Source organism: Podarcis liolepis (genome assembly GCF_965112155.1).
Source record: "Podarcis liolepis genome assembly, chromosome: 12".
NCBI classification, from domain to species: domain Eukaryota; kingdom Metazoa; phylum Chordata; class Lepidosauria; order Squamata; family Lacertidae; genus Podarcis; species Podarcis liolepis.
The window spans coordinates 52,190,074-52,217,256 of record NC_139563.1 but is presented as its reverse complement, the minus strand read 5'-3'; the positions used below and the strand labels follow the sequence as shown (position 1 = coordinate 52,217,256).

The 27,183-nt window shown below is 42.8% G+C and overlaps 1 protein-coding gene across 3 annotated transcripts in view; it reads left to right on the top strand.

Annotated features, from left to right (window-relative positions):
- The window catches only part of ARPP21 (cAMP regulated phosphoprotein 21), a 249,595-nt gene that overhangs the window by 23,113 nt on the left and 199,299 nt on the right, over positions 1-27,183 (top strand). The window lies entirely within an intron of this gene.

Here is a 27,183-nt window from a genome sequence, read left to right as displayed (position 1 = left end):
TTACCCCACACCTGATGTCATCTATGACATCAGAAGTAGAGCAGGTGGGCTTGTGACTTGGCGAAAATGGCCTCATAGACCAAATGAAGAGGTCTGGCAGGACTTAGTAGGCCTCCTGGCCAGATGTTGCCCACCACTGCTGTACCTCTTCTTTAAAAAGGGGAAAGGGGAGGACAGGGAGCAATTTTGTCAGGCGCAAAGATCACCAGAGGAAAAGATAAGCACCCCCTCTTCACCCTATCCTTCCTGCCAAGGTGAATTTAGGTTTGATGAGGCCCTAAGCTACTGGAGGTAATGGGGCTGTTTATATGTCCAGCTGTCCTTTGTCAACAACAAATTGTTGCTGCTTTTTTGTGTTGAATATATGCTATATGGTAATTTATGCTTTCTAAAGCCATTTGCATATGCAGAATGTAGGCACCCTATATATAGAAATGAGCAAACCAGTGATATTTAGGGAGCAGGCTAGCAGGCGGGGCCCATTACTTACATCACAGGAGCCTACACAACACAAAACACTGTTGCTGTCTGTAGGTTTTATTTTATTTGCTTTTTATCTTATATTTTGGAAATGTACATCCAGGTGGTTTTTTATAAAAAAAATTAGGGGCCCCCAAGAGAATGGGGCCCTAAGCTATAGCTTGTTTAGCTTATACATAAATCTGGCACTTCCTCCTGCACTCGTAGATGCAACTTCAGTCAACTGCTTTTCATGTAAAAACAAAAATCACCCAAGGAACCACTACACAAAACTCTGCCTAACATGTCTTTTGGCCCTAACTCTTTTTCCTTGGACCAGTCTCTCCCTTCTAGTCTGACTTCACCTATCAGGGTGGTAATGAAATCCTAGAGGGGAAAGGCGAATGTGACAGGTGAATATTTCCCCTGGCAAAAGTTGACAATTGGTTCCTAGAGGTCTTCCACAGCTGGGTGAAGCCCTGTCAAGGAATGAGGAAAGTTACTATATCACACCCTGGAAAAGCAGTTATTCACATCCTCTCTCACTCGCTGTGTAACCCAGCTATCATTCCCTATTGATGCCAAAGATTTTAAATAAAACAGGAATAAGCAGAAGGAAGTTGATGCAACTTCATCTGGGCCAAGCATTCATTTTAGCACAAGCCCTAAATTTGAGTCCATGGGAGATCATGTTAGCTCTTCTTGGCTCTATTTTTAAGTAGAATGTGCCCTGTCAAAAGTTTGCGAGGGCTTGCGTGTTGAAAACATTGATATTTCACTTGAAAAGGAGGGTGGCTTTCTGAACAGGAGCCTCGAGATTGTGTCAGAAAGTATTTTCCTGAAAGCTCGTCATATATTTGCTAAATTGGGATGTAATTGTCTTTGCTTTAACAAAATATTGATCAAAACCCACCTACTGATAAGTTCCTTAACAATCTCATATTTGACAGCATGAAAATTGCCAAGCAAGAGATTCTCTTGTCTTAAGATAATATCAGAGACCTCTTTGTTCTCTCGGCACTATTACAAAGGAGCAGGGAGAGACTGCTGGAGCTGTCAAACAATTAAATTAACCTTGTATCCGAGTTCGATGGTAAAACAGAGGCCGAATCTGACACCCATGTTGCATAATGGAAGAATCCAGGTGAAGGAGCTTATCTGTGAGAAGAGAAGAGGGGCACTCCTAGTCCGCTAGCACACAAGGCAAGAAAAGCCTGAACGTGCCTCTAGGCAAAACCACCCTGTAGGATTAAGAATGGTTTGCTGCTTCGGAGGCCACAAACTCTGAGACAAGGGTGGTGTTAAGTTGTGGGTGAACATATCAGACGAGACAGCGATTCTTCAAACAGCTCTTGTTTATTCACAGGCCAGAACAGAACTGAACTGAAGGGTTCAGTCAGCCTGCTTATATAGAGCTCCAGTACAACGTAACTGTAACAATCTTCTAAAACTATCCAATCACTGAACGTCACTTTTGACCCCTTATTTGCATAACTATCTACAGTATCCCCCTGCTGGCCCAGGGTGAGAACTTCAGTACATAACAGGTGGGAAACCCTTTTCAGCCCAATTGGGTGGGGCCAGAGACACAAAGTGGGTGGAGCAATGGCTACGACTTTTATATTTGTATAGTGGAGTACATTCGAGCCAAACTCTCCTGCACCTGTATCCACCACTGCAGCAAGCAAGGTGAGGGGCAAAGCATTTAAGGAGAGGGCAAAAGAGGGGCCGTCAAAGGGTACGGCCTGAGAAGAGGAGATGTGGTGTGCGGAGTGTCCCAAAAGCCAGACAGGGGAGCCTGGGGGAGCATATTTGGCTCCTGGGTTTGAGGTTCCCAAGCCCTGCTTTAAGAAAACAGTCATATTTGCAAGCCAGGAAAATCTTAAGTATCAGGTCTAGCAATACCCGATGCCTTGACAAGGATTTGGAAAGAAATGTTTCAAGGAAGAAGGCAGCTGCAGGTGGGTTGTTGCCTGAAATGTTATAATCCCAGTCTTTGGAGGAGAGTGCCTAAACCTATGTGGGAAAATGGGAGCACTTACTAAAAATGGGGAAGGAAATTGAGTATGATTGGTACTCTAACCCTAACCCTAACCATGATTCATACTTCCCCAAACAATATGGAAACCAAAATGAAGCTAGCCAGTGTGGTGTAGTGGTTAAGAGCAGTAGACTCGTAATCTGGTGAACCGGGTTCGCTTCCCCGCTCCTCCACATGCAGCTGCTGGGTGACCTTGGGCTAGTCACACTTCTCTGAAGTCTCTCAGCCCCACTCACCTCACAGAGTGTTTGTTGTGGGAGAGGAAGGGAAAGGAGATTGTGAGCCGCTTTGAGACTCCTTAAAAGGGAGTGAAAGGCGGGATATCAAATCCAAACTACTACTACTACTCCTCCTCCTCCTCTTCTTCTTCTTCTTCTTCTTCTTCTTCTTCTTCTTCTTCTTCTTCTTCTTACTTCTCTGAATTTTCTGATGAGATTATCCAACCCCCTCCAAAAAAGGATGTTGAAAATGTGTTCATTAGAGGAAAGTATGCAACTCTTGCACTCGGTTATATGCAGAAGCCTCCTGTTCCATTGACCTGTAAACCGGTTGCACTTTTAAATGTTCAAAAAAAGTCCACTTACCTTCATTGGTGGGTGGTTTTGCAGCCTGACCACAGGTTCTGTGGTGATCCAGCAAGGAGCCAGGGTTTGGCTGGCTGCCTGTCAGCGATTGGCCAGGCCGGTGGGCTTGGGTGGGCCTTTCCCAGCGACCTGGCCCACCTGGCCAATCCATGTTGACTGGGGGGCGGGGATAAATTGCAACCCTGACCTGGTGGTATAGTGTCCTTTACCCGCCTTCTCCTTTATCTGCTCCAACTCCTGAAAGTCCATCTTTCTTGCACCTTGACAGGGCTAAACAGCACTATAAGGTTCATGTTCTAGGCTGTTGGGAACCTTGAGCAGGGGAATTTCTCTTAGAGGACAGGAATTTTGATGGAGAGTCCACTCGTTCCTTTCCTCCGCTCAGGTATCCACCCACCAAACACATCATGCTAATTTTCCAGAAAAATCATACACTGCCAGCCACCCGCTTAATTTTAGAATGCCCCATGCTGGTTGGACTGATCTTAATGAAAGGGTTTGGAGGGGATGCCAGATTTGTCATGACACATCCAGTCAGCCTCTGAGTCACTGTGAAGTGAAACCAATCTCAACAAATCTACCGTTAGTATTTTAGAATATATTTGGGCATGCTCGAAATAAGCACAATGAGGAAAGAGTCAGTGCTCAAACCTTGAAAGACTTTCTTTCACTGTCTCCAAGTATAAAGGTAAAGGGACCTCTGAACATTAGGTCCAGTCGTGGCCGACTCTGGGGTTGCAGCACTCATCTCGCTTTATTGGCTGAGGGAGCCGGCGCTTGTCCGCAGACAGCTTCTGGGTCATGTGGCCAGCATGACTAAGCCGCTTCCGGAGAACCGGAGCAGTGCACGGAAATGCCGTTTACCTTTCTGCCGGAGCAGTACCTTTTTATCTACTTGCACTTTGATGTGCTTTTGAACTGCTAGGTTGGCAGGAGCAGGGACCGAGCAATGGGAGCTCACCCCATTGCAGGGATTCAAACTGCCAACCTTCTGATCGGCAAGTCCTAGGCTCTGTGGTTTAACCCACAGCGCCACCTGCGTCCCTTGTCCCCAAGTATATGCACCACTAAACTAAAACTGCATATTCAGTTCAAGCCCATACATTTCTACTCAGAAGTAAGTTCCTTGGAGTTCAATCAGACTTGTTTCCAAGTAAGGTTGCATATGATACAAAGATGTATCTCAGGGATTGGAAGCCTGTAGTCTTCCAGATGTTATTAAACTACAGCTCCCATAATCCTTTACCATTGGTTTTGGTGGTTGGGGCTGATGGGAGTTGGAATCAAATAAAAACTAGTGGAACACATTCATGATCTATCAAGATTAGGAGTGGGCAGACTTCAGGATTGCAAGACCTACTTTGCTTTTTTCTAGAACCCTGAGGTCCTCTCACCAGACCAAGAATTATGGAACTGGAGGCCTCTGAGCACATGCTCAGCCCATGAATTTGTAATTGGTGCCTGAACCAAGCTCACATGTCCTTTCATGCCAATCCCTCATTTTATTCCCCTCAAGCGTTATTTTTCAGCAGCTTAATTTAGCTGAGAAGCGGTTTTATTACTGCTATTGTTAGACAATTAGGAGTCGGAAACTCTTTCCAATCCACAGCAAATCACCAAGAAATCTACTGATAGATCCCATTCTACCTTCTGCCTACTCATGATCTGCACTAATGGTATATCTAGTTCTAACGTGACCGGCCATATGTTTTTGTGAATCTTACATGCAGCTCCTAAATGCAAAAACCCTCCTCTGTTATTTTGTCCTCAGCACCTGCTATTCAGAAGTATATTTTACTGAACATGGAGGTTCCACTTTGTGGCAATTTGTAAGAGCTGATCAATCTAGCTTCCACGAACTCCATTAATAGAATATTGAGAACAACAGACTGAGGAATGTTAAGACTTTTCATTTAGAGGTTAATGTTTTCATGGTGTTGATATGAAAAAGGAAGACGAGACAGAAAGAAATGAATGAAGTAATAGCTTTTAGGGACAAACTTATGTGTGAACAGTATTGCTGGTTTTCAAGAAAGATCAGATTGAGGTTGAAGTACTGTTTTTGGGGGACAGGAGGCGGGCAGGTGTGGAGGATTCCCTGGTCCTGAATGGGGTAACCGTGCCCCTGAAGGACCAGGTGCGCAGCCTGGGAGTCATTTTGGACTCACAGCTGTCCATGGAGGCACAGGTCAAATCTGTGTCCAGGGCAGCTGTTTACCAGCTCCAGCTGGTACGTAGGCTGAGACCCTATCTGCCTGCGGACTGTCTCGCCAGAGTGGTGCATGCTCTGGTTATCTCCCGCTTGGACTACTGCAATGCACTCTACGTGGGGCTACCTTTGAAGGTGACTCGGAAACTACAACTAATCCAGAATGCGGCAGCTAGACTAGTGACTGGGGCAGCCACCAAGACCATATAACACCAGTCTTGAAAGACCTACATTGGCTCCCAGTACGTTTCCGAGCACAATTCAAAGTGTTGGTGCTGACCTTTAAAGCCCTAAACGGCCTAGGTCCAGTATAGCTGAAGGAGTGTCTCCACCCCCATCATTCTGCCCGGACGCTGAGGTCCAGCGCCGAGGGCCTTCTGGCGGTTCCCTCATTGCGAGAAGCAAAGCTACAGGGAACCAGGCAGAGGGCCTTCTCGGTAGTGGCGCCCGCCCTGTGGAACGCCCTTCCAGCAGATGTCAAAGCGATAAACAACTACCTGACATTCAGAAGACATCTTAAGGCAGCCCTGTTCAGGGAAGTTTTTAACGTGTGATATTTTACTGTATTTTTGGTTTCTATGGAAGCCACCCAGAGTGGCTGGGGAGGCCCAGCCAGATGGGCGGGGTATAAATAATAAATTATTATTATTATTATTATTATTATTATTATTAGCCAGTGTTGATAAACCGTGATACCTGGGAAGCCCTGAGGTGTGTGATTTGAGGACAGTCAGATATTATCTCAGCGTCACATGATTGTTGTGATGATGAAATGTGGGTGGGGTGGTGGAGAACCCGGTGTGCTCTTGAGTCATTTGTGGGAAGAGCAGGATAAATATGTCATAAGGCTGGCAGGGGCTATTGTGGTCAGGAAAAAAACTAGACATGCAGTCCAATAACTGGCTTGGAAAAGGAATTAAAGGGAGGTGAAAAACCAAGCCAGTTCGAGGACACACAGGAATCTGTCAGCCTTCATTATGTTCTACTATTTTTGCCCATTTTGTTTCTTAACCGTTACCCTGAATTCCCTCTGGAGCACATAGAAGCTTTAGTTCAGGTATATCTACATGCAGGGGGAAAAATCTTTATCTTTTCCCCACTTCTCTTTGAGCCGTGGAGTACTGTGCAGTGACTATAGAAAAATACCCATACAAAATGATTTTCAAGAGTTTTGTTTCCATTTAAACCAATTGCAGGTGGGAGTTTAGCTCACGTAAGCAGAGGAGCAAAAAGGTCACACAGATGATTAGAATGGATAAGTACTTTTTTCCCCTTAGCAGTATTTCAGACAAAATATTCCAATTTCTGCACTCAGTTTGTCTGCATAACCTGAAGTCTGGAGAGGGGACTGGCCTTGGTGGTTTTATTCATTTGAAGCATTTCTGTACCACTCTGAAAAATGCCCCCAGAGCAGCTTACATAAGATCAACAGAAGCAAAACAGTTCCTGCCTGCAGACCCATAAGGAAAGGGGGAGGAGGAGGGAAGAGAAAAATAAGCAAACTCGGGCACAGTGTCTTCAAGTTCCATTGTGGTTCTTATAATGAAAAGCTGGAATGGAAATAGAGGGAGGAAGAGTCAAAGGGAACTGGACTTAACTTTATGACTGTTGCAATTGTCATAGCTTTTTCAATTATTGGTAGTCTTTGCACCGTGTCCACGCTTGGGTGCTATCCATGTATTTGCTGAAAATGTCAGATTGCCTTCTTACATGTAATTTATTCTAACTGTGTGAAGCTCCCCCCCCCCCCAGATGAAAGAAATGAAGCATAGAAATAAATGCTAGTTTGCTGGATTATTTGGGGGGGGGGAGAGATAGACAAGTAGTAACAGGTTGGCTGTAACATGATTTTACTGTATTATTTAAATCAAGGAGAGTAGCCAGTAATCAATAGTCACTTAATTGTAAGTTTTTATTGCATTAGGCATTGATCAGTTCATTTAAAAAATCCCATCGTAATGCATCTTGTGATACTGCTTAAAGTGTTTTGTTGTAAAGCAGACACAACACTTTGATGTTTCATAAATTTAATAGTTAATATCCAGGATTTTTTTTTTTTTACAAAACATTAAGCCTGATTTTATTTTACATATTTTGCATGTCTGATTAAAAAATAAATTAAATCAAAGATCATAGTCAATAAGTAATCCAGGGATCCTTAATCTCAATCACACATTTTTGTTCTGGTACATATTGATCAGATCCTCTCGCAAGCATTTCTTTGAGCCTTGCAGCAACTTTTTTTTTAACCAATTCATCCAAACAAGCTGAGTTACAAAGGGAAAAGAAATATGTTGTACAGCCTTAGCCCACTGCAGATGACCCTGAGCCACTCCTTCGCCAGGAGGGATGGGGAGAAATTCCATCCAGTTTGCATTTAAAGCCACATCTACCAAATTCACAGTTTTCGAAATAATATGCGAACTGAAACACAGCTATCCTTTGAAATTCCTGCTTTTCGGAATTTTTGGACACAAAAATGCAATAAGCAATCATAGGAAACACACATATATAAGGGGACAGTGTGTTTGGTAATGATTGTATTTTCACTATAATGCATTCTAGGGGAAAGTGAAGCGAAAATGTCCATGTTAGTCAAAGCTCTGTACAAAAATGTTTTTATTAGGATAAATTCGCAGAAAAATGCTGGTGAATTTTCACGATTAATTATGACAATTTTAGTAAGAGTCACAAATGGCCGAACTGAATTTAAGACTGAAGAAATGAGAAACTGCTAGAAGCAAAGTAGGCAGAACCTTTCATCCCTTCATACTGGTTGTCTCCCAGAGCTTTAATAATAATAATAATAATTTTTTATTTATAGCCCGCCCTTCCCAGTTCAGGAAACCAGGCTCATGGCGGCTAAAAACGAATTTAAAATGCTTAATTGATGCTACAAAAAACCCAGCATAAAATACAGTATAAAGTGTAAATAACAATAAAATCTAAAATAAAAAAACAATTTACGGGGGAAATCCATCCAATAAACATTAGATGATCACCAGGGCTAGCTGGCTAAATTAGTCCCGCTTGGGCCAGCAAGGAGACCAGGGGAGAACCAGCTGTTTGTTATAGGTGCCATCTCTCTCTTAGACACAAGGTTTAGTGATGTGGACCAACTTGGATGGCTTAAAAAATGGACTGGACAAATTTGTGGCAGATAAGGTTACAAATCGTGATGGTTGTGTTACCTTCAGGACCAGAGACAGCAAGAGAGGGCTGTTAGACTCATGTCCTTGTTGCAGGCTTCTCATAGGTGTTTGGTTGGCCCCAATGAAAGCAGAATGCTGGACCAGATGGACCTTTGATATGATCTAGCAAGGCTCATCTTATGTAATTACACTAAGTTATAGCTTGCCACCCGTTTCCTACCAGGCATGGCCAAACATGGCCCTCCAGGTATTTTGGGACTGCAACTCTAGCTAACAGGACCAGTGGTCAGGGATGATGGGAATTGTAGGCCCCAAACATCTTGAGGGCCAAGTTTGGCCATGCCTGCAAAACCTTCTCAGGCAGCTTTGCAGGCTCCAGGTATGGTGCCTAAAATCCCAATGTTGTGTGTTAACACCTGTAAGCAGGAAGGATGGAAGCCTGTCAATTGCTTGAGAGACCTCACCCATTACTATAGATCACTTTTTAAAAATAGGGACCAGAGATTCTCAGAAGACTGGAGGAAATACACAAACTATTTGAAAAGTAATTGTAATGAACAGATTACGCTAGTAGGATTGCAAGAAGTTTTGTAATGAGTATTATTTGAAATATTGCAAAAAAAGAGTATGAAGAGAAATATTAGGTAATGATAATTAAGAGTAACAGGAAAATTAGGAAATGCAGAAAAAGTGATAAAAACGGAAAATCGCCAGAGGAGCTGATGGAAGTCAAAAACATTGTATAAGATAAAGAATTATTTTATATGAATGTTGGAAATGATATGTTAAAAAACTAATAAAAATATTATTAAAAAAACAGTTTTTAAAAATAATATTTTAATGGTTCCAATCACATGTTTCTAAACTGAGATTCGGTTATTTGTTTGCCCTTTTCTAAAATGGTAGGGGTGGGTGCACCATGTTCAATCCGTAAATAGCCACAGGAAGTCTAATAATGAAATAACTGACATTTATTTTCAAAGCTTTTTCCCATCTTGATTGGCTTGCATTTCGTATGGCAAGGTTGGGAGACCCCAGGACCAGGGCCCTTCATTGGCCCCAGTTCACACCCCGACTCCCCACGTAGTAACAGGTTACCTGAAATACGATTTTACTGCATTTGTGTATTTTATTTAACTCAAGGACAGCAACCAGTAATCAATAGTCACTTAATTGTAAGCTCTTATTGCATTAGGCATTGATTAGTTCATTAAAAAATCCAATTATTATGCATCTTGTGATGCTGCTTTAAGATTATTATTTTTTAAAGCAGACACAACACTTTGATTTTTCATAATTTTAATATTTAGTATTCTGGGTTTTTTTTATTTTGCGAAATATTAAAACTGACTCCTGATGATGATGATGATGATGAAGCAGGATGGAGGATAGAGAAGGATGTGGTGGAAAGTAGCCTACTGCACACAGGTAAAATTAATGTTCAGTCCTCTGTTCACTTTTGCATCTTGGCCATGTGACTGTGGTCACATGGTCCTTGAAAGTTTGCCTAGAAAGGACTGTGACTCTCAGGTTCCTCACCCCTGTAGCACATTCTCCTGTATCCTGTGTGACTCTGTATGTTGTGAGCGCCTACGGCCATTTTTGAGCCATGCACCTCATTTTGCCAATTGAAAACTCCAGTACAATTTTGTACCCACCGGGTTGGCTCTGGGATGTAAGAGCTGGAAAGTGATTCAAAGGGGTACAAGCTGGAATCCCAATATGTGTAGTGTCCCAGACCTGCCAGTCGGAGACGTAAGTGAACATGACAAGGTTGCATATTTCATTAGAGCAGTAGTTCTGGCATCGAAAGCCGGATAAGCAATTGCAGACTCCCAGGACCTCAAAGAAACACGTATGCAAGAAGCCCCTATGATTAATGTTTTTATATTGTTGATTTTAGTGTTATGTCACTTAGGGGGCATTTTTTTAAAAAAAGGAAACAACAGAAAAGAATTTTAAAAAGCTAAGCAGCTTCTGTCTGGATTATCTGGTGGTGTTTGAAAGATTTTGCTTTGCAGACAAGCTCTTGTGCAGCTATTTTTAGCATCTGTTTTAATAATTGAGTTGTAGCAATTGTGTTCAGCAGTCAGAGGAACGGGCAGGAAAATAGCATCTGAAAGAAACAGTGCAGAGGGCTAATAATTTAAATCAAAGCATATTATACTGCATCCCCCCCCTCTTTTTTTGAAAGGTGGAACGCTGCCGCATGCTGAGCACCTGGGGGAAATGAAAAATGGACACATTTACGGAGTGTGATGCAGCAAAAATCCATCATGGGGTGCTTGGGTAAAAAAGTAGGAAAGGCTACGCTGGGCTAATTGTGATCTGGCAATGGTAATTTGATGGTTTCCGCTGTGATGACCTTGGTTCCTTCACTCAAGAAGCAGGTTTTGCAAGGAAACACTCAGCCTGGTGTGAGGGCGGGAGGAAGGAAGAGACATGGAAAAGGATCCTTTTGGCACTGGATTTAAAGCACAACCCCCTCCTCCATGTAAAGGGGGTTAGCGTGGCTGGCTCTCTGCTGGCCTCCTACAGCAGAGAAGATGTCACTGGTGGTGATGGGGAGTGGAATATCCACCATCTCAGAGGTTCCAGCTGTGCCCAGGCTGGTGGAAAGATGCTGCCAGCAGTTCTTCCTCCAAGGACGGCAGAACAAAAGTCTTGAAAGAGGGGATCTGGGGCTGGCAAACCAGTTGATCCAAAGCCCCACAGATTCCTCAGCCAGCCCAGTCTGGGAGACCATCAGCCATACCAGCATAGAGTTGGCATAGCAAAACTGTAGGAGATGGGGTTGCCCCATGACTTCTGCCCTAGTTTGGGATGTGTGAGTGGAGCCACCATTTTGCTCCACCCCAACTCCACCTAGGAGTGCTCTAAGAGTGTTTCTACGGGATAGAGAAGGGAGAGAATTAGTTTAAGAGTGTGACCACTGTATTTTTTCTAAGCTGTAATTTTGACCGCCACGACTCTGTGTCAAAACATCTGTAGGTTTTTTTCCTTTTTGAAGCATTGTGATACTTTTTCTTCATTGCTTCATTCCAGATTTTAAAAGAATACCTGCCTTTAACCATGCTCCCCCAAATTTTGGCCAATCTTAACTCCTAGGAAGTAGTGTGCAAAGACAGAGGGGCTCCTTCAACTCTTTAGGTCTCAAGGCATCCAGCAATTTAGCAGTCTTCTGTAAAACATTGAATCTGACCTAGAAACATATTGACAACCAAGGTAGATCTTTAAAAATCAGAGTTATGGGACTCCACATGATAGCCTTGCAAAAGATGGGCCACTGGATTTGCAGTTTCTGAGTGTTCTTCAAATGACTCTCCACATAGAGTACCCTACAGCAATCCACATGGGGCTTATCAAAGCATAAATCAGGTGGCCAAATTATCTCTGCCCAGGAATAGCTCACTAGCTCAAACTGAGCAAATGTGCTTTGTAATAAATACGAGCTAAAGAGCAGGACCAGGGGGTCAAAATAGGCAGTCAAATATCAGGAAAGTAGTGGGTGGGTTCTCCTAGTTATCTGTGCTGAGACTGGTGCTATTAGCTTCTTCAAAACAACCTGGTGTTTGGTTGGGCAAAGAGGTCATTAAGCTTGTTGATGACACTAAATGATTCAGGGTAGTGGAAACTCAAGCAGACAGCAACAAGTTCCACATGTAAATGGTCAAGAAAGGAGCAAATCAGGTTTAATGCTAGAATGATTGAGGTGACGTAAACATAGGAAGTTGCTTTGGACCACTGGTCCATTTTAGCTCAATATTGTCCAGCAAATCTTCAGGGTCTCAGCCTCTAACATGAAGATGCCAGGGATTGAACCTGGAAGCATCTGCAAGCAGTGGCATAGCATGGGAGGGGCCACGGGGCAGTTAACCCAGGCGCAAAATAGAGGTGCAAAATTTCAACACCCAGTGCTGCTCCTCAATAGAGCTGCATGCTTTCCTCTCTGGGCTGCACTGAAAACAGCTTCTCCATGAGAACTGGGAAACAACTTCTCCAGACAACGGAACAGCTTCTTATCTCTGCAGCTGCGATCTGTTGGGTGATGTGGACGCCATTAGGCAGTTGAATGCGCATGCGTACTTCGTCTGTTTCCCTCCCATCCACTGTTCCGCAAGGCCCCAGGTACTGGCAACCCACGCTACGCCACTGTATGCAATCCTGCAAATGCTCTACCTACCACTTAGTGACGACCCTCTTCCATTAAGAATGCACACTGGGACAAAGTTGTTACTTCAGCCACACACTGATGGAGTCTGAACTAACTAGGAGATAGGTGAATGAAAGCATCAATTTCACGTGCAGCAGCTGTGAAAAAGGGAAATTCTATTACAGGGAGTATTAGGAAAGGGATTGAAAATAAAACAGTCAGTATCACATTGCCTTTATATAAATCTGTGGTGTAACAGCATTCAGAATGCTTTGTAGAGCTCTGTTCTCTCCGTTTCAAAAAGGTAGAACTTGGAAAGGTGCAGAAAGGAGCATCCAGAATTATCAAGGTGTTGAAGAACCATTGCTTTGAGTCAAGGCTAAACTACTAAACTTTTTAAGGATGTTTTGGGTTTTTTCCAATAATGGCATCTAAGGGTGACTATGATAGGCATCTATAGAATTAATGCATAATGTGGATAGAAGGAAGTCTTCCTCCTCAATCATAATACTAGAACTTAGAATGGGTGACCTGATGAAACCAATTGCACTGAGATTCAAGACAGGCAATTGAATGTATGAAATTATCTGCCACCTGCTGTGGTGATGGCCACCAGCTTATCTGAGGCAAATTCATGGAAGATACGGGTTTTGCTTTCATGCTCTGAAGCACTAAATATCACTTGCTGGTGTTAGAGGGCTTGTATTTCCTGCTTGTATGTTTCCTGAAGACATCTAATTGGCCAATGTGTGAATCAGGTTGTTTGGCTAAATGGACCTTTGACACGGCTGCTCTTGTGAGGGGTGTGTTAGTCAGACCCGGTGAGATAGCATCTACCATTGTATCTCAGGGGATACACAGCAGATATTAAAGGCTTTTTTCACCTTGCCTCATTTTTTCTGCCTGTAAAATGGAGGCAAACTGTTTCCCTGTTATCATTTCACAGAGAGTGTACTTAATTGAAAATAAATTAAGTGATGTTTATCACCGGCACTGAAAGTGTCGACAGGCTCTATTTTGGCAAAATGCTGTGACAGAAGTTAATGACAGTGAATATGCAGATGAAATGCATTATTAGCTTTATGAGGCAAATGGAAACTCTAAATGAAGTGTTTGATTTGATTGGTAAAGCAAGACAAATTGATAAACCTTACTCCATCATCTTGTCATAAGTCTCATTAACTTTTCTCAAAATATCCATTCTTTGAAGACAAAGGAAGCTTTGGAGAAAGTGGAAGTTTCCGAGTGGTGGAGCTTGGCCTTGAGCATCAATGATAAGATTGTACATTGAATAGCAATGGACAGATCAGGTTATTTCCATTCTGTTTACCTTTTGTTCCCTGCTCCCTCCATTCTGTCTCGTTTCTGCATAAATGTGCATATTTTTTTAAAAAAGAAGTCCAAATCCCCTGTATTTTCCCCTACTCACAACTCAACATGGTGATTGAAGGGCTGCCTTTAACTTCTTTTAATTGGAGAAGCTTTAAAAGTGGAACAGGTGCTGTTGCACTGACCACATCTCTTGGAAATGGACCAAAAATGTCCCTTGAACTCTGGCAGATAGGATGACATCCCCTTCCTCCCAGGTACTTTGTATGAGAAAAAAGTGGCGGCCCAGGCCCAAAATTTCAGGCCATAATTGTTCTGCCCAACTTTTATGATTTTTCAGACTTTGAAGAAGCTTGCTTACTATTTCTGTAGTAACAGAATTAGCAGTATTAGCAGCAATGACAAATACCAGAGTTAACAAGTACTGAAAGAGGTCTGATCAGTCACACGCATCTTGATAGTGGTGAATTTCACAGTTCTAAACAAAAATCCATAGAAGAACCACCAATTCCTAATTTTTGTATATTCCATATTTTTTAATCTTACCTTAAATACCTCATTGTGAAAAAGAATATGATTAGTATTGGATCTTCTGAACATATCTCTTGTGTAACATTTCCCCTATTGAAGAATAACATTTTTGCTAACTGAGTCATATCAATATTTTTACCCAGTGTCTCCAATTGTACTACATTAAAGTTTTAAAGGTATTTGTAGTCCTGTTGAATTGGAAGCAATTCGGGTGACTCCTCCATTTGGTCCCTAATTGTATTTTAGGAATAACTCATCAACAACCCTAATTATACCCATTTTATTTTAGAGAAATGGGAACACTGGAGCTACACGTGGGGTTTTTTTTCAGTTGGTGAAAATCTGCATTTGCATCCTACTTCTGATCACAAGGGAATATGTACATGAACATGGAAAGATCCCAACATATGGTCTGAAGGCACATGTTCTGCCATCTTGCTGAAATGAAGGAAAGGGTTTGGTTGGTGTGTTGCTCTTGTATTAGTAACTTTCAGAATCCAATATGTCCATAAATATAAGGTGAAGTTTATTAACCATTTACAATACGAAGAGTATGTTCAAGGAAGCCATTGCTTCTCTCTTGCAGTTCTGGAGAGAGTAAGGGGTGATGGAGTTCTGAGTTGCTCCATATTTTTCTTCTTCTTCCTCTCTCCTGGTCTTCTGTATTTTCCCCCAGCTTCTATGTTGCTCAGTCCAGTCAATACCTGGATAGGCAACAGCCTTGGAATAACATGGACGTCTCTTTGGGTTCAATGACACAAGGAAGAAATAATGTTAGAGAATAAGAATAGTGAGCATTCTTAAAGCTGATGGTAGGGTGACTGAGTATGTACCAGAAATTATTTCCATATATTACCTTGCTCATGAAAGGTTTCAGAATACAGGGAAGCCTTCACAAGGGGAAGTCAAGACACCAAGACATCCCTGAAGGGCTGGTTCCATGCTTTTGGCGCAGTATCGGCAATGGAAGCTGCCATGCTCCCAACTAGACGAACAAACACAAACCCCTGTGTTGCAAAATGTAACAATCTACAAAAATGCAAACACAACACGCTGGCTAATAACTGTTAGTGAATATATAATTGGTTATGATGTCATTCAAAATATACGAATATATATTATGAAATCATAACCAATTATATATTCACTAACAGTTATTAGCCAGCGTGTTGCATTCACATTTTTGTAGAATGCTCCCAACTAGGACAGAGTATATGGTAGCTGACACCATCCCCCACTGCTGACTCCATAGGGAGGTCTGCAAAGGGTGGTACAGCTGAGTTGTTGTTGTTGTTGTTGTTAATAATAATAATAATAATAATAATAATAATAATAATAATAATACGCTGCCCATCTCCCAACTGGCTGGGTTTCCCCAGCCACTCTTCCAGCACATCTAAGAACATAAAAGGCCAGGCGTAAAAAGCATCCCAATACAGGGCTGCCTTCAGATGTCTTCTAAAAGTTGCGTAGTTCTTTATCTCGTTGACACCTGATGGGAGGGCGTTCCACAGGGAGGGCACCACTGCCAGGAAGACCTTCTGCCTGGTTCCATTTAACTTCACTTCTCACAGTGAGGGAACCACCAAAAGGCCCTCAGAGCTGGATCTCAGTGTCCAGGCTGAACGATGGGAGTGGAGATGCTCTTTCAGGCATACTGGGCTGTGGCTTCTTCCAAGTCCCTGGGGCCCTCAGCCAATGCCCCACCTGACTAGCTGCTGGTGTTGGGCTTGCTTCTCCACCTTAAGGCAGCCAATGCATGGGTGGCAAGGGCTGGGCCAGAAGTGCAGCCCCTCGGCCCCTCTCTCCTCCCTCTCCACACATGGGACAAAGGGCTAGTATTGTCTACCTGTCTCAACTGGCCAGCATTAAGCTCTCTTTCCGCCACCTAATAGGCTAACCAATCAGAACCTTGCCATTTGTGACTTCCACCATCAGCTAAGGCAACCACAAAAGCTAGCGGCCTCGGAAGTGGAAGAGAGTTTGTAGCCTTTTACATAATTTAATGCCGCACTGTAAATTTGTAACTCGTATCGCATCACATCAAGTCAGAACTCCTAATTAGAACCTTATTGCGCCATCTGGGAGCTTTGCAAATGACACAGGCTGTTAAAGACATGCTGAAAGGCCTATATTTAGCTAAAGCCTTATTTCTTCTGTTTGTGTAATTGGAGGCTCCCAGAAGTTTTCACTCCGAGGACTGCCAGAGTCTTCCCAAAAATTACAGGCCTCCCACCTTTCAACAGATTGCACAGCTCCAATGTACCTTGCATCTTAATCTGTAAATTGATTCCTATTATAGCTAATTCTTTTTCGACTTGAGGCCTCTTCAGTGTACAAGATACTCTTTGCTCTGTTTTCTCTGCATTATCATTTATTGAAAATCATTGCTTCATGTTGCTTTGCAGGGGAGAAATCCTCAGCCTTGTGTATATTAAGCAATTTCACCGTTACCATCGCTTTATCTGGAATATGTTGTTTCTGCTTTGTAGCTAGCATTATCCTCAGCAACCCCCAGCAGTAATAATAAGTGTGAGGGGTAGGGGTGTGGGTGTGCATTTCAGAGTGACTGTGATTGCTGAAGGCTCCATCAGTTCCTTTTCCAGCTTGGTTTTTGAAATGTGGCACTTCCCTTTGAATAAATGCCAATGGCCCGAAGAGTGTTCAATGTTCAGAGCAGCTTCAAAATGTGCTTTTCCACATCTTCAAACTCTGTAGCCTCTCCCGAATGGAAAGATGATCCAATCCCTTGACCATTTTAGGGTCATTACATAAAAAAGCAGCTGCAAATTTATCTCCCCAACATTTATGAAATTACCTGTTTGGTGATTAGGGCTGGGTGATATATCAGTATATATAACCAAAACTGGTTTGAAGTCCATATCGTGATATCAGTTTCATCATTTTTTACCGGGCAATATATCACAAATCATGATGTGTGTTTGTGTGTGAGAGAGCGTGCGCGCGCATGCGCGCACACACACATGCTATACAAAAATCACAATGTGGAAAAAACTGTGCTGGTCCTGGGGGCGGGGTTACCGTGAGGCGTGGTCAAAGTCTGGTCCTGGGCCGAGGGTCTGGAGACTGTCCACCAAGGGCGAAGCGGGGTCCAAAGCAAGAAGCCGGGGGTGGTCGGGAACTCCGGAAGAACAGTGCTGGCAGAAACAGGTTTCCAGCGATGCTGCTCCCGCAACCTGGGACTGGGCTGACTGGCCTTTATCTCCTCTGAGGCCAGGGGCGGTCCCGGCCCACAGGTGACCTGCCTCTCCTGGCCTGGAGGCGAGCACTCCTCCTGAGAGAACTTAGTTCCCTCCGCCTCTCTGCCCTGAGCCTCTGCAGCTCAGGAGAGGCTGGAGGGTTACTGGACCCAGGTGCAGCTTCACCTTCCCCTAACAGGGCTGGGAGAGGTGCACCTGCAGGCAATGGGCCCTCAATCACCTCCGGAGCCAGAGTGGATTCATCTGGTGTCTGCTCCTGAGGACCCGGCACAGGTACAGGCCCTTCAGATTCAAGCCCCTGCCCCAGCTCAGCCGGCCCTGGAGGCGGGTACTCCTGTGCAGGCTGGGATTCCTCCGGTTCAGCCTCTGAATCAGATTCCCAGGCCATCACAAAAACCATGAAGCCCGCCATGCCTCTACATAGCTCCATCCTTATTTCAGACATCACAATATATTGGTATATCACAATGTTTAGCTGCTGATGTATCATGGATGTTGAAAACCTGGGCTGGATCTACACAGATATAAAAAAACACTATGCAAATGCCATGGGGAAAAAACACTAAAATATATGGTATCACATTTTTATAACACACTTAATAATGTTATAATTGCAGCTGTGTAGCTGAGTCCCAGATACTACCTGGCCCTACTGTTTGCCTCTGCATAGTTCCATCCTTATTTCAGACATCGTGATATATAGATATTTAACTGGTGATATGTCATGGTGTGGAAAACCAGATATCGCCCAACCCTAGTTGTGATGTCACAGTGTTCCATGTATTTCTGCTTTGGTGTTGTTTTTTAATTCATATTAAAACCTGCTTGGCAATACGCTAGTGGTGCAAGGCATTAAAACCAAACAAGATAAAATAAATAAAAATATGTACAGTGGTGCCCCGCAAGATGAATGCCTCGCAAGACGGAAAACCCGCTAGACGAAAGGGTTTTCCGTTTTTGAGCTGCTTCGCAAGACGATTTTCCCTATGGGCTTGCTTTGCAAGACGAAAATGTCTTGCAAGTGTTCCGATTTTTCCCCGCTTCCCCCCCTTTTTTCTAAGCTGCTAAACCGCTAATAGCCTTTTAGCCACTAATCCGCTAATCCTTTAATAGCCGCTAAGCCTTTAATAGCCGCTAAACCGCTAATAGCGCTAAGCCGCTAAGCCGCTAAGCCGCTAGTAGGGTTGCTTCGCAAGACGAAAAAACCGCTAGACAAAGAGACTCAAGGAACGGATTAATTTCATGTTGTGAGGCACCACTGTATTGAGAAATACACTCTGTGTATACCCTATACCTTTAAAGCAAATTTGAAGCGCATTTTCCACTCTCCAGATCTGTAGGACTACAACTCCCATCATCTCTGAACAATGGCCATGCTGGCTGGGATTGGCAGGAGTTGAATTCAAAAACATCTGGGGGGCCATGGATTAGCCCTCCCTGCCTTAGGCTGCAATCCTAAATATATACTTTCATTGGAGACAGTCCCATCAATGGGGCTTACTTTATTTGAGTAGATATATATATATATAGGATTGCGCCGTAAGTGGCCCTTTTCTGTCCTGTTTCCACATCTGCTATGTCCTTTTTTAAAAGAGTTGAGCCAAATTGAACACAATATTCTAAAGACCTTCACACCAGACTTTTTAATAGAGGCATTATGATAGAAGTCTGGTCCTAATAAACCATTCATGAAGCCAGAACCTTTTTGGCCAATAGATGGTCACAAAGTAATGGCTATTCAGTTCTCAGAAATGTTTAAATGGATGTGAGCTGTAAAACATGATATGGAAAGGCTGTTGTGGGCTGCAATATTTTTGTTCACTCCTGTTCTCTACATTATTTATTTGGATGCAGGCTCCCTGCATTATTCATTGGTACTATGTACCCTGTATTAAAGAGTGCCTGCATTAATTGGAATGGCAAGGTTATCATATTACCAGACATCTGGCTTTTGAATGCACTGCAAATGTATAGCGGCGAATGATGTTTTTAAAAAGAAAGCAAAAAGCAGCCCTCAGTTATGATACCGTTCAGCTGTTTAGTAAGGCAGACAGATGCAGGGTATTAATGAACACTTGAGTACATATCATGATTAAATAATGGGGAAGGGATAGAGGTAGCAAATCTTGGCACAAATCCATACTAAATGTACACCTATACATATAAATTAGCATATGCAATTGTTATGCAAATTGGTCATCCCATTTCCCCCCTCTCCATTTTTAAGGGACTTGCTGGGTGGTCAGAACTGAAAGTTCCCAGTTCTAGCAGTATGATCATGAACATCGGTAGGCAAACTAAGGCCTGGGGGCCGGATCCAGCCCAATCGCCTTCTCAATCTGGCCCAGTAGACTGTGTCCTTTTATTTAAAATGCATCTCTGGGTTATTTGTGGGGCATAGGAATTTGTACATTCCCCCACAAAAAATATAATCTGGCCCCCCACAAGGTCTGAGGGACAGTGGACCGGCCCCCTGCTGAAAAAGTTTGCTGACCCCTGATCATGAACATTGCAGGAGCATTTAGAAGAAAATGAAAAAAGAAAAGGAAAACGCCCACTATATTCCCCTTCTATGGTTTGCTGTATCTGCAGTGTAGCATCATCACTAACCATGGTTTATGCTAACCAAATTCTCTTGAACTGAAGAGGCTATGCTAGTCAATGCCAACTGAGATGGAGGAATCAGGCGCTACACCATGGTTGAAGCAATCCATTTAAGGGCCGGTGTTGTGTGAGACTACAGCATGCTCCTGATTTCCTAGCTATGGTTAGAAGATGAGGTAAATATAGTAGTTTGTCTGCACTGCCACCTTGTATTGAAAGGCATGGATTTCATCATTAAAACACTAAATCTCAACTCCTAGTTGCCCTGCTTACCATGTCCATTAACATATTATATTTTCCTTCCTGTTTTTTGCCTATATTGGTGTTGTTCATTGATTGGTCAAGACATGTCTACAGCAAATGTATACAGCCTGGAACAGAAAGTAATAATAAAAATCACTAGTTTTCTTGATGGGAATAATTAATAGGTATGAACTTTGCCTAGCAGAACCATCAGATATATCAAAAACAGATGATGTTTTTAATTAATTGACAAAAGGTGTGGGAAGAAAAAGAATCAGCAAAGAATCATTCAAGGGGTTCGTTTTAAACACCTGGACAAAGGCTGCTTTTCACTTGAAAGAAATAATACGCATAGGCTGCTTCAAAGAGACTTTTATGAATCATAAAACCTAATGGTGGACATCTAAAATAATAGGAAAATATATTACTGAGTCCTGATATCATTACTAGTTAATTCATTTCTATGCATAGTTATGAGTCAATGATTGAAGACAGATGTCATACTTCCAGCTTTTCACAATTAGCCTAATTATAGTTTGGTGTGTTTTTTAAAATGTTATTCATTTTGGGAGCAGAGACTAACTATGTAATTCACTGTTTGCTTCACTAAGCACCAAGTTGCCCTTTTATTAGATGCAAAACCAACATGTTGTGAGGAGGGGGTCTAAAGGGTGTTTGTGAAGAATAACGAAACTACTAATAAATAGCTCCTAATGTATTTAAGTTACATAAGCAGCTGTCTGATCTACATTGACCTGGGAATGGGAATAGAAGGATCTGCCAGTTTTGAAAGTCTGAGTTTCTCAATTTTCCAATCTTAAATTCAGTTCTCTACCTTTTGCACCAATTTGAGGACTCTCTTTTCTTTTTTAAATCCCCATGAAGGATGGAAACTGGTGGAGTGGGGCGGGGCGGGGCGAACAGGTGGAAAGGCAAGATCTAATATGAAGAGAACCAGATTCCTGCGGTCTTAATCAAGAATGCTGAAATATGGTTATGCCTTCATCAGCATCAGAATAAGCCATTGGAGGGGTGGAATTTATCTTCTCTTGCAAGGTCTACCCCTTAGCAGCTTGCCATGATGAATTCAAATGCGAAAGGGCTTAACTCCATGCAACTCTCCTAGTGGCCGCAGGGAAATCCTAGTGTTGGTTTACTGATCATTGTCATGGCAACAGTCACTTCCATAGGGGCCAAGGCAGGTTTGGGCCCCCATTATTTTTTTTGAGGGGGCCAATATTCTTTATTGAAAACTAAAAAGTGTGTGTATATATATATACACTTACACGGGAAGACAACTCTTACACGGGAAGACACCCGAAGACACCAAAACCTGCATTCCTGTACCCGTGAAAATCTACGAAAGCAAATATATATATATATATATATGTTTTCGTAGATTTTCACGGGTACAGGAATGCAGGTTTTGGTGTCCTCGGGTGTCTTCCCGTGTAAAAGTTGGGGTGTCTAGGCGACGTTTCGACGAGGTCTCACTCGTCATCTTCAGGCTGGTGCTTTCGGCTTCTTGTTACTGGAACAGAGCGGGATCTCAGTGTTTGAGTTCCTATAAATACTGTAGAGGGGTGTGGTGTATTGCCTCAAAAGTTCTGGGCAGAGGGGAAGTTCCCAGGCTAGTGTTCTTTTCTTCTTTTGTTCCTTAATTACTTGAGGGATATCTTGAGTGATTTCTTGAGTGATATTCTGAGTACCACTTAGGTGGGTCATTAGGTGTGGATTAGTTGCTAAAGCCTTCGTGTCTTGACCTCTTGAATTTGTGAAGAGTTTTTTTGGGAAGATGGCTGTACTGCACTTAGTTGTGCTTTGGCTTGGCTTCGTGTATAGGGGCGAGCTGTGGTTTTGTGCCCTGTGCCAGCCAGATCTGTGTAGGGATTGCAGGGGGGTGCAGCATCCGGAGGTGCCACTATGGTTTGGTTACTGGATGGTGTCTGTAATTTATCTGTGGAGAGGGTCTGGGTTTGGGTCTGGTGTGGTTGATTGGTGGTGGCGTTCTGTGTGCCTCTGGATCTGGTGTCGGTTTTTGTGGGGAGGGCTAATTTCCAGATGTCTGGCAGGCGGGACGTGTCGTCACGCTTGTTCATGTTGTGAGGGTGTTTCTCTATCTCGATGGCTTCCATGATTATTCTCTTGTGGTGATGTTCCATGTTAAAGAGCAATTTGGAATCTGCAAAATTAATTTCGTGTCCTGTTTCTTTCATGTGTTGGAAAAGAGAGGAAGATTTTTCTTCTTTTTTGACGGCATTCTTGTGTTCTGCGATACGTGCATTTATTCGTCTGTTTGTTTGTCCAATGTACGTGGCTGGGCAGACTTTGCAGGGTATTTCATAGACCCCTTGGTTTTCCAACTGGATTTTATCTTTGGGGTTTCTGAGGATATTGGCTATTTTTTGGTTGGTGCAAAAGGCTGTTTTGATATTGTGTTTATGGAGGATTTTGCTAATTTTATCTGTAGTGCCCTTGATATAAGGAAGGAGGGCCATGCCATTGTTTTCTTCCGTGTCTTGGTTTTTGGGGGGTGTTTCTTTTTGGATTAGCTTCTTAACCCTGTTTTGCTGGTATCCATTGGCGATTAACACATTTGAGAGATTCTGTAACTCAGTTGTCAAGTGGTCTTTGTCAGCCAGGCGTTTGGTTCTGGAGATGAGGGTCTTGGCTACGGAGTTTATTTGTGCAGGGTGGTGGTGTGATTGAGCATGTAAGTAGCGGTTGGTGTGTGTTTTTTTCCGGTAGATAGTGTGTCCTAGGGAGCCATCAGGTTTTTTGTAGATTAGGACGTCAAGGAAGGGAAGCTGGTTGTTGGCTTCTATTTCCATAGTGAATTGTATTTTGGGGTGTAGGCTGTTGAGATGTGTGAGGAAGCTATCTAGTTTTTCTTTCCCGTGTGGCCAAATTACAAAGGTGTCGTCAACATATCTGAGCCAAAGTTTGGGTTTGTGTTCTGACTTGTCTAAAGCATTGGTTTCAAAGTGTTCCATGTACAGATTTGCGATGACCGGTGAGAGGGGTCATCGCAAATCTGTACATGGAACACTTTGAAACCAATGCTTTAGACAAGTCAGAACACAAACCCAAACTTTGGCTCAGATATGTTGACGACACCTTTGTAATTTGGCCACACGGGAAAGAAAAACTAGATAGCTTCCTCACACATCTCAACAGCCTACACCCCAAAATACAATTCACTATGGAAATAGAAGCCAACAACCAGCTTCCCTTCCTTGACGTCCTAATCTACAAAAAACCTGATGGCTCCCTAGGACACACTATCTACCGGAAAAAAACACACACCAACCGCTACTTACATGCTCAATCACACCACCACCCTGCACAAATAAACTCCGTAGCCAAGACCCTCATCTCCAGAACCAAACGCCTGGCTGACAAAGACCACTTGACAACTGAGTTACAGAATCTCTCAAATGTGTTAATCGCCAATGGATACCAGCAAAACAGGGTTAAGAAGCTAATCCAAAAAGAAACACCCCCCAAAAACCAAGACACGGAAGAAAACAATGGCATGGCCCTCCTTCCTTATATCAAGGGCACTACAGATAAAATTAGCAAAATCCTCCATAAACACAATATCAAAACAGCCTTTTGCACCAACCAAAAAATAGCCAATATCCTCAGAAACCCCAAAGATAAAATCCAGTTGGAAAACCAAGGGGTCTATGAAATACCCTGCAAAGTCTGCCCAGCCACGTACATTGGACAAACAAACAGACGAATAAATGCACGTATCGCAGAACACAAGAATGCCGTCAAAAAAGAAGAAAAATCTTCCTCTCTTTTCCAACACATGAAAGAAACAGGACACGAAATTAATTTTGCAGATTCCAAATTGCTCTTTAACATGGAACATCACCACAAGAGAATAATCATGGAAGCCATCGAGATAGAGAAACACCCTCACAACATGAACAAGCGTGACGACACGTCCCGCCTGCCAGACATCTGGAAATTAGCCCTCCCCACAAAAACCGACACCAGATCCAGAGGCACACAGAACGCCACCACCAATCAACCACACCAGACCCAAACCCAGACCCTCTCCACAGATAAATTACAGACACCATCCAGTAACCAAACCATAGTGGCACCTCCGGATGCTGCACCCCCCTGCAATCCCTACACAGATCTGGCTGGCACAGGGCACAAAACCACAGCTCGCCCCTATACACGAAGCCAAGCCAAAGCACAACTAAGTGCAGTACAGCCATCTTCCCAGAAAAACTCTTCACAAATTCAAGAGGTCAAGACACGAAGGCTTTAGCAACTAATCCACACCTAATGACCCACCTAAGTGGTACTCAGAATATCACTCAAGAAATCACTCAAGATATCCCTCAAGTAATTAAGGAACAAAAGAAGAAAAGAACACTAGCCTGGGAACTTCCCCTCTGCCCAGAACTTTTGAGGCAATACACCACACCCCTCTACAGTATTTATAGGAACTCAAACACTGAGATCCCGCTCTGTTCCAGTAACAAGAAGCCGAAAGCACCAGCCTGAAGATGACGAGTGAGACCTCGTCGAAACGTCGCCTAGACACCCCAACTTTTACACGGGAAGACACCCGAGGACACCAAAACCTGCATATATATATATATATATATATATATATGCAGGTTTTGGTGTCTTCGGGTGTCTTCCCGTGTAAGAGTTGGGGTGTCTAGGCGACGTTTCGACGAGGTCTCACTCGTCATCTTCAGGCTGGTGCTTTCGGCTTCTTGTTACTGGAACAGAGCAGGATCTCAGTGTTTGAGTTCCTATAAATACTGTTGAGGGGGTGTGGTATATAGCCTCCAACGTTCTGGGCAGAGAGGAAGTTCCCAGGTTAGTGTGCCTTTTCTTCTTTTGTTCCTTAATTACTTGAGGGATATCTTGAGTGATTTCTTGAGTGATATTCTGAGTACCACTTAGGTGGGTCATCAGGTGGTACTCAGAATATCACTCAAGAAATCACTCAAGATATCCCTCAAGTAATTAAGGAACAAAAGAAGAAAAGGCACACTAACCTGGGAACTTCCTCTCTGCCCAGAACGTTGGAGGCTATATACCACACCCCCTCAACAGTATTTATAGGAACTCAAACACTGAGATCCTGCTCTGTTCCAGTAACAAGAAGCCGAAAGCACCAGCCTGAAGATGACGAGTGAGACCTCGTCGAAACGTCGCCTAGACACCCCAACTCTTACACGGGAAGACACCCGAAGACACCAAAACCTGCATTCCTGTACCCGTGAAAATCTACGAAAGCAAATATATATATATATATATATATATTGCACAGAGTAGAATAATATGTGAAAAAGGGGAGGGAAGGAAAATGAAAAATAAAAAAATACCCTTATTCAATACAAATAAAGAACCTATAAACATTACAAGATTGTTATGGTAGTTAACCAACATTTAACCTAATACAGTTTTTATAAATTCCAAATATTGTTAAATTTGTCCATGCCAAATCTATGTTTATACACAATTTGTAATGTTTATACCTCCTTTGTATTGTTTTGTTTTGAAATTGGTAAGATAATTTAGTTTCCTCTTATGTCACTTTGAATATTTACTTTATAGTTTACTTTCTTCTGTAATGTTTTAGTCTGGATTGTTTTATTTGATGTTTTAATGCAGGTTGCAAACTGCTGAGATTTTCCCCCCTTAAAAATATAAAGCAGTATAGAAATGAAATGAATAATAATACATGAAAAATCTTCAGCATTTTAGTATAAAATTCTCTTAAATACATTTTTGTATGCAGTCTTGACTAATGTATACATTTTTGCAAGCAATTCCTCCTGACACAATTTTGTATGCTATTTTTATGAATATATTTTCGGTCTAATGGCCCCCAAAGCAGTAAGTGACAAAAGAAAGGTACAGGAAAAGTACAAGAAAACAATCAGAACGATACAATAAGCAAAGCCATTCACAAAATACTCACCAATCACAAAATACCAACTACCAATTGTGAGTGGCATTCCAGCTTCCACTGCCAGATAACTTTGTTGTTGCTGCTGTTTAGTCGTGTAGTCGTATCTGACTCTTCGTCGCCCCATGGACCAGAGCACGCCAGGCACTCCTGTCTTCCACTGCCTCCCACAGTTTGGTCAAACTCATGCTGGTAGCTTCGAGAACACTGTCCCACCATCTCGTCCTCTGTCGTCCCCTTCTCCTTGTGCCCTCCATCTTTCCCAACATCAGGGCCTTTTCCAGGGAGTCTTCTCTTCTCATGAGGTGGCCAAAGTATTGGAGCCTCAGCTTCAGGATCTGTCCTTTCAGTGAGCACTCAGGGCTGATTTCCTTCAGAATGGTTAGGTTTGATCTTCTTGCACTCCCTTAACTCCCTCAAGTCAATCTGATGTCTCGCCTAGGAAGAAGGCCACCATCACAACCCAAAGGAGCCGCTCAAAACATATATTTTTGTGGCCTTTGGCTTCCCCACCCAAATTTGTTATTGTCTCTCTCCCCCACAAAAAAATGTTTTTGATCATCTTTGTAGCCCTCACGTTTGGAAATATGTATGGTTGTGTTAGCTTGTTAGTTTGCTTGCTTGCTTGCTTGTTTTGAAATTAGACTTACTAGGGAATATCCAGTGATATTTGCCCACTCATAACAGAAATCTTCTTGGACAAC